A 14,554-nucleotide genomic window follows, 5' to 3' on the forward strand; every position below is an offset into this window, starting at 1 on the left:
CAGGAAAACTTAGGGAGGAGAGTGTATGGAGGAGGAAGGAGTGGTCAGTGGCATCAGACACTTTAGAAGGGACACAAAACATTCGGACTGAGAAAAGGGTCATTAGAGTTGGCAATTAAACAATCAACGAACACCTTATTAAGCACCTACTATATGCCACGCACTGCACTAAGCTTTGAGATGAAAAGATCATTGGTCAAAACGTCAGTATTTGGTGAAGTGGTGAGGTTTGGAGGCTGGACTGCAAGGGTTCCAAAACTGAGTGAGAAGAAGTGGGTGCAGGTTGAACCAGCATTAACTCATTCATTGATTCATAAAATTGTCTTGGTGTCTTTTGCTTTTCTGTCAGTCATTTTCAGATAATCCCTACTCCTCTGCCCTGCCTCCACATACCTTCTCCTGTGAGGTTCCTTTTGTAGCAAAGATCCCGGTTAAATAAAACCAACTGACAGATTTATGGAGAAAGATAGTTTTGTTTTGTTCCTCCCCTCACCCCCTGGAATTGTGTTGAGAAAAAGCAAAATATAGGCTAATAGCTTGGGGAGATGGGGTCAAGTGAAGGCCTTTGAAAGATGAGGGAGATGTGAACGTGTCTCTCTCTCTCTCTGTGCACCTTTCTGAGAACTGATCTGCTGTGGATAAGAATTCTCAGCGCATGTCTCCAGCTCTTTTTACATATAAAGTGTTTTGAAGTCATTTACTTGCTAATTTCAGAGTAATCCTCTGAGACAGGTGAATGGTGAGAATTATTTTCTAATTTATTTCAGCACAGTGTACCATGAAGAAAAAGTAATAACCTCCTTTCGCTAAGTAAAGAGAAAAATAAAACACAATCTTATGCAAATTGGTCCGAATCAATATTTTTTGGAGCATGGTGCCTTCGTTTCCAGATTTATGAATGGTTTGTTATAATTAGTTTGTCATATTTTGATAATCGTCCTGTGTTTACTTCTCTGCTCTTTACCAAGGTGGATGATGATGCCAGTGAATTGGAAGGGTGCCCACATGGCTCATGGGAAGGAGCTAATACTGCTGGGTAGTAAAAGCTGCTGAAATTTAATACACTTTGAAGTAACTTTAGGAATCAGTTTCTGTAATGCCAGGAAAAGTATTAACCATTTATAAATATCAAAATTATTTCCCAGGATTTTTTCTAGGTTTGATTAAGTGGTAAGTGCCTCATACCTAAGGAACATATTTCAAGGCTCTGTCTCTAATAAACCTTCAGTTCTAAGTTTTTCAGGACAATATATTAGTTAAAAAAAGAAGTTGAGCAAGGCAGGTTAGGAAGCCGCCATCCTAAAGGACCACTCTTTGGTTCAAGGTTCTCCTTTTTTTATGTATTCCATTTTTATTGACTTTTTTCCACATGTGGGAAGAATGTGTGAGTTTTATGGGCCTGGCAGAGGGTTGTGGTGTCTCTTGCCAAAGTGTTGAGAAAATTCAGAATTTTGTACATGAGGGACAAATACCAGATGTTTCATTCAAACAATGCATAGATTTTGCACAAATATGGGTAATGGAAAGCGAGTCTTGGGCTGGGATTTCTTGGCCAGCCTTGCTTTTTATGTTTTCATAGTAAGCAAGCAAGCGGCCAGCGTGTTATTCCAACTGGGATGGAATGATTTCATCTTTTTTGAAAGTCTGGGCTGTTTGTGTGTCTTGGTTTTTGTTTTGAGGGGCTTGGCTCCTAGGTGATGGGTGCTGTGGGGACTAATTTTTATATGATTTTTTTTAAAGAAATGGAAAGTCCAAGATCTCTCCTAACTCAGAAATGCCAGATTCCCTCCCTTCTGTCTTCAATGAGGAAGAGTTCTGTTTCTGTCAAACTGCTCTAGCGCAGGTCACTGACATGTTGGGAAGGAGAATGCTTTATCCATCGCTCCAAACGTGAAAGTTGAAGCTGTTTCCTGGATGTAGCCCCCAGGGAAGTCTGGGGCACAGCCGGAATAGACATATCTGCTGTTGGAGCCTAGAGTGCCATCATGAACACAAACTCAGGACAAACAAGCAGTCACTGGGGTCCAGGGAAGCATCCTTAGAGACGAGCCATTTTAGATTTGAAGAGAGAATTGAAAGCCCTAGTGGGAGAAGGGGCCTCAGAGGTCATCAAATCCAATCTTTTCACTTTCCCCGTGAGATTTGTCAAAGGTCCTGCTAAGGTGGGATTTGAACTCAGATTCTCTGAGTCCAGATCCAGTCCTCTGGGCACAGCATTTGTCATTCCTGGATCCCCAGGATGAATGTCAGGATTGGGTTTGAAAGTTTCAGGACAGTTCCTATTACAATCAGATAGATGAGCAAGTTAGCTAAGTAATTCATGTAATCATCCAGAAGGAAGCTTGCTGGATATTCCTTTCCCTGCTATAGCTAAATGTACGCTGTTTTGTTCACCGGGAGGTGGTCTGCGAGCTTCTCATTTTGTTTCAGTCTTGAACCTGAGCTATCAGAACAGCCCTGGTCAGGGCTGGCTTCCTAAGCACACACGGCTCTGTTCTTGAGACTCCTGCCATCTTGAAAATCTGTGATTCTGGAAGATTCAGGGCTGAAGGAGACCATTGGGTCTATCTGGTCTAACCCTTTAATTTTAGAGAGGGGGAAAGGGAAAGTGCCTAACTTTTCCAACCATCCTGAGAGTTGTTATATGGAAAGCAAGTAAAGCTGGGTCCTTTGCTGACCCCAAGTTAGATTTTCTTCCCTCTGTACCACACTGCCTTTTGAATCAGCAGTGGGCGTTCTCTCCCAGATTTCTCTTTCCCCCTGGACATCCAAACACATGCTCGGGGAAAGGTTTTCTGCTGCAAAAGCAAAACATGACTCTCTGTCCCGGGGTTTGGCATAAGTTTGGGTGAGGGAGAGGATCCTGAAGAATCCGCTGGTGCCCTTCCCCCCTCCCCCCCAGATCCCCAGGTATCCGACAGCCAATCGTTAGTTTTCTGATGTAAAGAGAAAGATTCTGCTCCCTTGTTGGCGAAAAAATTAAGCCTCGTATTGGGAAGAAATTTATCGAGACAATCACATCGCCGCATCAACTTTCACATATGTCTCCCTGAAGACGCGAGGACTAGTTTCTGTCCTCGGTCACCTTTAGGAGCAGATGGTGCATTTTTCCATGCCCTGGTCTCTGCGTCTTGTGTCTTTGTATTTATACGACATTGTTCGATATCTCAGGCAGGGCTTTGATGGCAAACACACACACACACACACACACACACACACACACACACACACACACGCACACGCACACACACGTCTTGCGTATTCCTCCCCAATGTTAATGAAAGGCACGATTCCCAGCCTATGCAGCACTGAGAATCTGCAAGAGCTGCCCCCCCTTCTTCCCCCCACTCCCGCCCTGGCCCCCACTGATGAAAGAACTTTTTTCTTTTTTGGTATTTGTTGTTGCTTTTGTTTCTAATAATCAGCTTAGCACCAGATGTGAAATACTGCCCTGAGATTTGCAGGACCAGATGGTTAAATCCCCGAACAATCTTTGACTTCCTTCACTCAGTCCCCTTCTCTTGACCATTTCATTACAGCAATGAGTGCTGGAGACGCTAGCTTTGCCCCCTTTCTCCCCATAGAGTGTTCTGAGGCACTGGGCAAGGACCAGGGTCTGCAGGAGAGGGGCTCATTTGCTTTTGGAAAAGAAAACTTTGTTCTCTTCACCTGGAAGATTTACCAACTTTGTGCCATTTTTGGGTCCCCTTTCTCCAGAAATATAGTCCAAAGTTTTCTTTTCCTACCTAATAGGGCTCTTTGCAGGGAGTGTTTATTTTGGAGATAATCAAAAATAAGGCTCTTTTGTGTCTCATTCCAGATGTAAGTACTGCGTATTTTCTTTGGGTAATTAACTTCATTGGTCTATGTCAATTTTTGACAGCATTTACATTAAAATGTAATTAGCAATGATAACTTTCATGATTTCTGTCCTCAAAGCATATTAGTCTACAATAAGATATTTGCTCTCAGTGACAGAAAGTGTTTTAAAAGCCTTCATTATTCTATAATTTGATAAGTGCATATTCATTATTGATAACACGGTACATGAAGATTACATACAGCATCACTCATGTGACCAATAAGAAGCTTCCCATTTCCATCACAATGAACAATTCATGCCCTGTTCATTCCACTCTCCTGCATACTATGACCCATTTAGGGCTCATTGCAAAAGCATCAGGTTTAAAAATTTATAAAGTTTTTTTTAAAAATAAATTTTTATTGATGTCTTTTGTTTTGAACATCACCTACATTTCCCAGCGTAACCCTCTCTTCTCCTTCTCCCTGAGGGCTATCTCTTTTCAGACAAGAATAAAACAGAAAGATGAACAAACGAAACCAGCAAACCCAGCCAACAGATTGTAAAGTCTGACAGTCTCTGTAGCGTCCACTGCCAGAGCCTCTCAACTCTACGAAGACATAGGGGGAGGGCTCTCTTTGGAAGCCGGTCTTGCCACTGCGATTTCTCAGCATTGTTTTAGCTTTTTGTAGTTCTTCCTCTGTCCATTGCAGTCGCTTGCATATCGTTCTCCCGTTCGGCTTTCCTCCCTGTGTATCCCTTCAGAGGAGTCTGTGCTTCTCTATATTTATCATACTCATCATTTCTTACAGCATAGGGATGCTCTATCACATGCATCCACTTGTTGTCCAGTTCTTAGCCATTATAAAAAGTGCTGTTATAAATCCTTGGGTGTCTGCAGGACATCATTTTCTACCTTTCAGCTCCTTGACTTACTTAACCAACCCCAGTGGCTTCCTAACGTCTTTAGGACAAATGCAAACTCCTCTGGTTAGTTTTCAAAGCCCTTCACAACTTGGCCCCAACGTATCTTTTCAGCCTCATTGGATATTACTCTCCTCTCCTGACCTCTGTGAGCAACCAAACTGCCCATCTCTGTGTCCCTCATGGGAGATTCTCTCTTCCATCTCTGCGACTGTGCTAGTGATTCCCCATGCCTGGGGTGCGCGCCCTCCTTACCGCCACCTCAGAGAGTCCTTCTCTTCCTTTAACATGATGTTCAGGTGCCATCTTCTAAATGAAGCCCTTCTTGACTTCCCCAATGCTAGTACCCTTCTTCCCAGAGTACCTTATTTTTAACTACTTCTATATATTTGTATACCTTAACTTTGTATTTATGGTGAGCACATTTATACATCGACCTGTTTTCTCCCCCAGTAGAATGTATGATCATTCTGAGTAGGATTGTTTCATTCCTTCTACTTGTATCACTAGTGCCTGGCACAGAGCCAGGCACATAGTAGGTGCCTAATAAATACTCATCAGTTGACTGATTGGGATATATGCTTAGCAGTGGATAAGAAGTTTTTGGAATGATAATTTTTCCATGACTTTGTACACAATACACATCTTCAAGTCAAGATATCCAGACCCCATCATCCACTGATCTTGTTAAAACCAAAGCCAGCCCTCTGAGGTACTGGGAAAAATAGAATGTAAGCTGCCCCAGGGGAATGCAAACTCTTTGGAATCAGGCTACATCAGCCTGCCTTTGTTATTTTCAGTGCGCTTTGCACAGTCTGGAAGGGTGGAGGTGTGTGGGGGGGACTGAACTGGGGACACAGATCTGGGGTTTCATAGGTTAGGAAATTGCTGGTATAAAATCTGCCTCCATCCATGCAGATGGACTGCTCTTCCTCTAGATTTTGTAATTTGTAGTTCTAGAATTTGTACAATTTGTACAAAATTACAATGTGTAATTCCTAAAAGTTGCCTGTGCATTGAAAGCTTAAGTTTCTTGTACCCATCAGAAGCAGGACTTGAATCTGACATCTCCTGATGCCAAGGCTGGTTCTTTATCTTCCAGGCCCCTCACCTTGCATGCAGCATGATCTTAATGCATGTTTATTGGGTTAGGACTCATTTGAGTAGAACCCTCCAATTATTTACAGAAGGAGAAGAAGCGGAATGGACGTCTCACTTTGAGACTGAAGCTGGGTATTGTGGGTAAGCTTCCCTTCCACATCTCCTGGTCAAGAAGCCTCACGTCAGCCTCACAGTCAGCTCCTTTCTCTCCAGTCCTTTGCTTGACTAAGCTCTTTGAGGGCAGGGGCCAAGATCATCTCCACTTTCTATCTCCTCTAGCATCTTGCAGAGTGTCTTGCATGTATTCAGTGCTTAATAAATGCTTGCTAAGTTAATAATAATAATAATTTGATGATATTTTAATAGATGCTGCCATACCAAGTATCCATAATTTCCAAGCTATGTGGAATAAAAAAAAAATTTCAAAATACAAAGACTTAGCAGAAGAAATCAAAACCATAGGGGAACAGGATGAGGTGTGTGTCATCCCGCTCAGTAAATCCCCATGGCTCCCTATTGCTTTTGAAATCAAGTCCAAATGCCTCTGGACGCCATTTAAGCCCTTCACAGTGCTGGCTCTTGCCTACCTTTCCAGGCTTACTCACTCAGTCTCTGTTCCAGCAGAATGGACCTGCTCATTCTTCCTTGGACCTAACATCCCATCTCTCATCTTCATTCCTCTGTCCAAGGCCATTCTCAATGCTTCGCTTTCATCTCTTGGATCTCCAGGTTTCTTTCCAAGCTCAGATCAAATGATACCTCCTATGTGAAACCGAATTTGATCCCTACCAAGGGCTAGTTCCCACCTCTTCCCAATTTACCTATTGTCTCTTTAGATTTATTTGCAAGTACTAGAGGTGGCACAGTGGCTAGAGCACAGGGCCTGCAGTCAGGAAGTCTTGGGTTCAAATCCAGCCTTAGATGCTTACTAGTTGTGTGATCCTGTACAAGTCACTTAACCTCTATCTGCCTCCATTTCCTCATCCATAAAATGGATAGCACTCATTTCTAAGAGCTGTTATGAGGATAAAATGAGAAAATATTATACAGAGCTTAGTAAATTTTAAAGTGTTACTTAAATGCTAGCTATTATTATTATCTTTGCACATGTTTTCTCTCGATAGAATGCAAATCCCTTGAGGGTAATGCCTCTTCTTTTGCCTTTATATTGTCGGTGCCTTCCTTGCACAATATTTGGTATATGGGAGAAGGGTAATAAAAGCTGCTTTGCTTGATTATTCTCAAAAAACTTACATTCTGCTTCCTTTCATGGAAGAAGGATCTCAGTTGAAAATTTCAGCTATCCTGGCCATCATGAAGACATTCAAAAGTCCAAAAACAACTCCTGGTCTGTTTTTCATTTCTACTCAAATACTAAAAATAGCCCAACTTGGAAAGACACTGGGGCTTCCAGCACTTAAGGGCAAGGCTAATTGCCACCCTTGTAAACTTTGAAACAAATTTGTTGCTGCAAGCTTGACTAGTCAGCAATGTGGGATAACGACCCCTCTGTCCCATCAGCCCCTCGCCTCGCTCTCTGCCTTTATTCACAAGTGACTAGGAACAGCAGTTGTTGATGGGATACTGATAAAATGTGACATTTGCAGACCATGGCCACTCACCAAAGAATCTGAGCGTTAGCTTCCAATGTTTTATAGGCTGCAAAATATAAGCTTTCTGGCGTGTCTTACATGCACTGACAGCTTTTGTAGAGTGCCCCTGAACCTTACAGAGTCCGTTTCTTTCTGCTTATTGGATATGGTGGGTGAATAAGAAGTAAACAGTCAACGGGGCTGGCGGTCAGAGGAGAGAACTCAAGTCACCTGAAGCCTTGGAGACCAAGGAAGCAAGGGACATGGGCTATATAGTAACAAGGCCCAGCAGAGAGAACATGGGGTCCAATCTGAGAAGAAATTTTAGTGGAGTTAATGAAACATCTTACATTTGGGATTTAAAAAAAATCACCTTCACAAATACAAGATGATAGAGTCATGCCTAGACACTAATAATTCATGTGTCCGAAGCCCTTGAATTTTTCATGGGTAGTCATCATTGATGCAAGTCAACAGCATGTAGTCCTTCAGATAATGAGATGATAGATGGAATTAAAGAGAGCTGTAGTATCCAGGGCAGTGATAGTAATGATGGACTCTGCCCCGGTCAGATGACAAATGAAGCATTGTGACTAGTTCTGGGTGCCAGCTTTTAGGAAGGACATTAATAAACTCAAGAATGTCCAGAGGAAAGCAGCCAGGTTGTTAAAGGGCCTCAGGATCATGTCCCGGGGTGACTAGTTGAAGAAAGTGGGGATGTTTAGCCTGGAGGAGAGAGGACTTGAAAGGGGAAAACTTAGAGCTATCCTCAAGTATTTGAAAAGATGTCTTGGGGAAAGAGGGATCGGCATCGATACCAGAGGGGAGAACCAGAAGCCATCAGTGGAAGTTGTGAGAAGCTGATTTTTGGCTCAACATAAAGAAAGACTTCTTAATGCTGACAGCTGTCCAAAATGAAACGGGCAGCCTTGTGAGGGTGTGGCTTCTGTGAGGATTAATAGCCATTCATTGGGATATTGGAGAGAAACATTTCTCTTTAAAATGCTTAATTTAATTTTTTAACTCTCTCATTTTTATTTCATTTTTCTTTTTTTAAAAAAATTATTTATTTTAGTTTTCTATGTTCACTTTTATAAGATTTTGAGTCCTAAATTTCCCCATTCCCCCTACCTATAAAATGTTTAATTTTAAACCTTTGGCTTTATGCCATTTTCATTTCCAAATCTAACCCTCCCCTTCTGTTCCCCACAAACCACCCCTGGTAACAATAATAAAATTCATCAGGGCTAACTTAATTCATGTTAATAAATAACAAAGGAGAAGAAAAACAGGTCAGCCAAATGAATGAATGCCTTGACAGAGCCTGATAATAAGTCAGCATCCCATCAACCATAGCCCCAGCTCTGCAAAGAAGGGAGGGAAGTGCATTTTCTCATCTCTTTTCCAAGGCTGTTGGGTAATCATAATTATGTACTGTTCAATCAATTGATCAATGAACAAGCATTAAGTAAAATCCAAATATATACCAGACACCGGCGTTACAACTGCAATGAATGGAACAATCCCTGCTTACAGGAAGCACATGTTCTTTTTTATTTCCCCAAAGAACTATGTATAAATTTATTTATTTTTAGTTTTCAACATTCCTTTAGTTCCAAATTTTCACCCCATCTCCCCTCCCCACCCCAAGATGATGCATTCTGAATATCCCTTCCCCTACTCTGTCCTCTCTTCTATCTCTCTCCCTTCTCTTATCCCCTTCCCCTTCTATTTTCCTGTAGGCAGGATAGACTTCTGTACCCCATTTCCTGTATTTCTTATTTCCCAGTAGCATGTGAAAACATTTTTTTAAACATATGTTTTTAAAACTTTAGGTTTCAAATTTTCTCTTTCCTCCCTCCCCACCCCCCTTGAAAAGGCAAGCAACTCAATATAGGTTGTACATGTGCAGTTATGCAAAACACTTCCATAGTAGACATGTTGTGAAAAACTAACTCTATTTCCCTTAATCCTATCCTGCCCTCCCATTTATTCTATTCTTTCTTTTGACCCTGTCCCTTCTCAGAGGTATTTGCTTCTGATTACCCCCTTTCCCAATCTGCCCTCCTCTCTATCATCCCCTGCTCTCTTGTCCCCTTCTCCCCCTATTTTCCTGTAGGGTAAGACAGATTTCCATACCCAATTGAATGTGTATGTTATTCCTCCTTAAGCCAAATCCTATGAGAATAAGATTCACTCATTCCCTCTCACCTTCCCCTTTCCCCTCCACTGTAAGAGACTTTTCTTTTTTTTTTTTGTGAGATAATTTACCCCATTCTACCTCTCCCTTTCTTCTCCGAGTATAATCCTCTCTCATCCCTTAATTTTATTCTCCAGATATGACCCCTTAATCTTCAACTCACCCTGTGCCCTCTATCTATCTATCATATACATACATATAATTTTTTTCCTCAACTACCCTAATACTGACAAAGGTCTCATGAGTTATAAATATCATCTTTCCATGCAGGAATGTAAACAGTTCAATCTTAATAAGTCTCTTATGATTTCTCTTTCCTGTTTACCTCTTCATGTTCCACTTGAGTCCTGTATTTGAAAGTCAAATTTTCTATTCAGCTCTGGTCTTTTCATCAGAATGCTTGAAAGTCCTCTATTTCACTGAATGACCATTTTTTCCCCTGAAGGATTATACTCAGTTTTGCTGGGTAGGTGATTCTTGGTTGTAATCCTATCTCCTTTGCCCTCTGGAATATTATATTCCATGCCCTGCGTCCTTTAATGTAGAAGCTGCTAAATCTTGTGTTATCCTGATTGTGTTTCCACAGTACTTGAATTGTTTCCTTCTGGCAGCTTGTAATATTTTCTCCTTGACCTGGGAACTCTGGAATTTGGCTATAATATTCCTAGGAGTTTTCCTTTGGGGATCTCTTTCAGGAGGAGATCTGTGGATTCTTTCAATTTCTATTTTGCCCTCTGGTTCTACTATATCAGGGCAGTTTTCCTTGATAATTTCTTGAAAGATGATGTCTAGGCTCTTTTTTTGATCATGGCTTTCAGATAGTCCAATAATTTTTAAATTCTCTCTCCTGGATCTATTTTCCAGGTCAGTTGTTTTTCCAATGAGATATTTCACATTGTTTTCTAATTTTTCATTCTTTTGGATTTGTTTTACAGTGTCTTGATTTCTCATAAAGTCACTAGCTTCCAATTGCTCTATTCTAATTTTTAAGGAAGTATTTTCTTCAGTAATCTTTTGGACTTCCTTTTCCATTTGGCCAATTTTTCTTTTTAGGGCATTTTTCTCCTCATTGGCTTTTTGGACCTCTTTTGCCATTTGGGTTAGGCTATTTTTTAAGGTGTTATTTTCTTCAGTATTTTTTTGGGTCTCCTTTAGCAAGCTGTTGACTTGTTTTTCATGATTTTCTTGCATCACTCTCAGTTTTTTCCTCTACTTCCCTTACTTGCTTCTCAAAATCCCTTTTGAGCTCTTCCAAGGCCTGGGACTGATTCATATTTTTCTTGGAGGCTTTGGATGTAGGAGCTTTGACTTTTGTTTCTTCTGGTTGTATATTTTGATCTTCTTTTTCACCAAAGTAAGATAATATAGTCTGACTCTTTTTGGCTGCTTGCTCATGATCCCAGCCAATTACTTGAGTTTTAAACTCTTTTTAAGGTAAGAGTCTGCTTCCAATGTGGAGAATGTACTGTCCCAAGCTTCAGGGGTTTGTACTGTTTTCAGAGATACTTGTAGGGACCTGTAAATTTTCAGTTCTTCCAAGGTGGTATGATAAGGGGCGAGGTGTTTACTCCTTTCCTGGCCTGTGACCACAAGTATTCCTTTCTGTCCTGTAACTGTGAGGAGGGGTCTCTCCACAGCCACTAAAGCTCCACCAGCCAGCTCCTCCTCACCCCAGCACCTGCCCAGAACTGTGACCCAGATCCAAACACGGGCAAAGCAAGAGATTCCTGCCTCAGCACTGGCAAAGAGATCCCTGCAATCCCTCTCTGATCAGCCACTGGATTCCCCCTCAGTCTGTGGGCTGGAAGCTCGGGAAGCAGCTGCCCCCCCAGGGCCAGCTCTTGGGGAATGGAGCTGAACCGCCTTCCTCTCTGACACCGACAGAAACAGACTTTTCCCACTGACCTTCTAAGTTGTCTTTGGCATTGGTGGATTGAGGAGTCTGGAAACTTCCACAGCTGCCCACGATTCAGTCCTCTGAGGCCTGCTCCAGGTTTGCTGCGGCCTGCGTGCCCACGCCACCCTGCGCTGCGCTCCCAGCCTGGTGAGATACACCTTTCTGATCAATCATCCAGGTTGTCTTGGGCTGGAAATTTGTTTCACTCTGTCTTCTTGTGGGTTCTGCTGCTTCAGAATTTGTTTAGAGCCATTTTTTTTATGAGTATTTGGAGGGGTTTGGGGGAGAGCTCAAGCAAGGCACTGCTTTCACTCTGCCATCTTGGCTCCGCCTCTCAGGAAGCACATGTTCTAAAGAGGCTGACAAGTACCTATAAGTATATGCAGAATAAGTTTAAAGAGAAATGTATAAATATATGCAAAGTAATTAAATGTAAGGTGACTTGGGAGGGAGGACTCTAGCAATTGGGGAGATCACAGGGAATACTGGATAGCCTCTGAGAATCTTTCTAAAGCTAAGATTCTGTGATTTTGTGAACTATTGAATGAAAGGGCATCTAGGCAATTCAGTGGCTAGAGTGCTGGGTCTGGAGACAGGAAGACCTGAGCTCAAATCTGGCCTCTGACATTTACTAGCTGTGTGACCTTGGGCAAGTCACTTAGCTTCTGTTTTCCTAGAAGGCAGCTAGCTAAGTGGCTCAGTGGCTAAAATGTTGGGCTTGGGGTCGTATAGACTTGAGTCCAAATTTGGCCTCAGACACTGTTGCCCAAATGTATACAATAACTGCTTTTTGTAATTGAATAAAAGTATTGGAGTGGGAGCTTGTCCTCTGTATCTTTAGGGCAATTCCATCAACAAACAAGATGGCAGGACGATACACACCTCATCCTGCTCCCCTATGGTTTTGATTTCTTCTGCTAAGTCTTTGTATTTAATTTTTTTTTTTATTCCACATAGCTTGGAAATTATGGGTACTTGGTATGGCAGCATCTATTAAAATATTGTCAAATGATGATGATTATTATTAACTTAGCAGGCATTTATGAAGCACTGAATACACACAGGACACTCTGCAAAACGCTAGAGGAGATAGAAAGCAGCCATGATCTTGAGCCCTGCCCTCAGGGAGCTTAGTCAAGCAAAGGAATTGAATCCAATTCAATACAATTCAACAATGTTTATTTAGTGTCTATTGACAGGTATTGGCCTAGGGCTTGGGATACAAAGACGCAAACCATCCTTCCTGCCAAGGAGCTCGGATTCTGCTGCAGTTTTAGTGAACCAGTGGAGCTTCGGCACCTTCCTGTCCCTATGGCGGTGACCTCACCAAGTCGCCGGAGACCCGGGAAGTCCTCTCTTGGGAGAAGCTTTCCCACACAGTGGACTTTAATGTGAATGGAGAAATTCACGGATTATGTAAGATGTGGAGCTCCTATCAGCCACGAGATCTTCTCCTTGGGCCGATCCACCACACGCTGGCTGCATCTAGTGTGCACAGGCACGCCTTACCCAGTGTTAGATAGATAATTGGGGTTCTACGTGAGCTCTTGGCCCAGAAACAAGCACTGACCATCTCGAATCATTTCCCACTGGCTCCAGGGCTCTCCTTCAGCAATCTGGGTAATTTGATCTTATCAAATCTTTCCTTTTTATTAATTTTTCAGTGACATGGTAGATCAGGGTCAGATGGAGTTCAGCCAGGAGCGGGAATAACTATGCCACCAAAGAACTTCCTACTTTAATTAATTTTTGCTAAGAGAGGCAGTGGGGCAGAACTGGCCTCAGAGCCAGGAGGACCCAGGTTCACTTCCCACCTCCGACAAACGTTTGTTCCAACCTCCATGTCTCACATACATGTATAGCCCCTCAACTTATATGTGTGGAATACAGTCTCACATACATGCACAGACTTACATGTCTAATAAAAATATACAGACCCCCATGTCTAACATATATGTGTAGTCATACAGTCTAACAGGCATATGTAGCCCATTGTGTCTAACATATGTATATAGACTGGTGAGAGTAGTTACAGTACGTGTGAATGACACTAACAGTGATGGACATTTACACAGCACTTGGAAGTTTATAAAGCACTTTACAGAGATTCTCTTATTTGTGATAGGGTCCTCAGGGCTCATTATCCCCATTTCATGGGTAAGAACCTGAGTTGTGAGATGCTGATTCAGAAATCATTCAGTTAATCTGGAGGGCCTTTGAGGCCGTCTTGTCGGCCTCTTTCATTTCACAGAAGAGGAAACAGGCTGAGAGACGTCAAGTCACTCGCCAGGGTGGCCCAGCTAGTGAGGCAGGAGTTGGAGCCCAGGGCGTCCTGACTCCAGGCCCAATGCTCCATCCATCCTTCCGACAATACAGATCGCAGCCCTTTCATCCCTGCCTATCCCTGTCCTGCAGCTCTTGTCCACTACATTGTGCAAGGCCATGTGTGTCAGTGGACAAGATGGGGAGCCACAAGATTGGGTTCAAATCCCAATTTTCTATTTGCCACCAGCGTGATCTAAGGCATGTCTTCATCTCTCTGGGCCTTGGTTCATCAACTGTAAAATGAGGATGTCTGACTCCTCTGGATGGCTCCTGTGGTGTCTTCTGGACGTAAATCTATGATCCCAACTCGTCTGTAACTTATGATCTTAGAAAACTTCCTGAGATACTGAGAGCTTAACAGCCAATGTCTACTAAATGTGCCAGAGGCAAGATTCGAACCCAGGGTCTTCTGACTCCCAAGCCAGGCCTCGGGCTGTTATTCCACACTGTCTTTCATGAAAGACATACTGGTAATGTCAGGATTCAAATAACTAAGGAGCTGCTGGCTGGTTATTTTTCCATTTCAGAGACAAGCCAAATCAAAATAATATTTGATTAAGTTATAGCTCGTAGCAGGTTTAGAGTTAATTAATCTACAAGTCTGTCAGGGGCTGTTAGAGTGTGGATGGAGGAGGCCAGAAGAGGATGGGCTACATCAGAGAAGAGCTGGAGTGCAGCCCATTCTCACCAGAAGTCTTCTGCCCTCGACGAGC

The sequence above is a fragment of the Phascolarctos cinereus genome, unplaced genomic scaffold (assembly GCF_003287225.1).
Source record: "Phascolarctos cinereus isolate Bilbo 61053 unplaced genomic scaffold, phaCin_HiC Scaffold_1;HRSCAF=81, whole genome shotgun sequence".
NCBI classification, from domain to species: Eukaryota; Metazoa; Chordata; class Mammalia; order Diprotodontia; family Phascolarctidae; genus Phascolarctos; species Phascolarctos cinereus.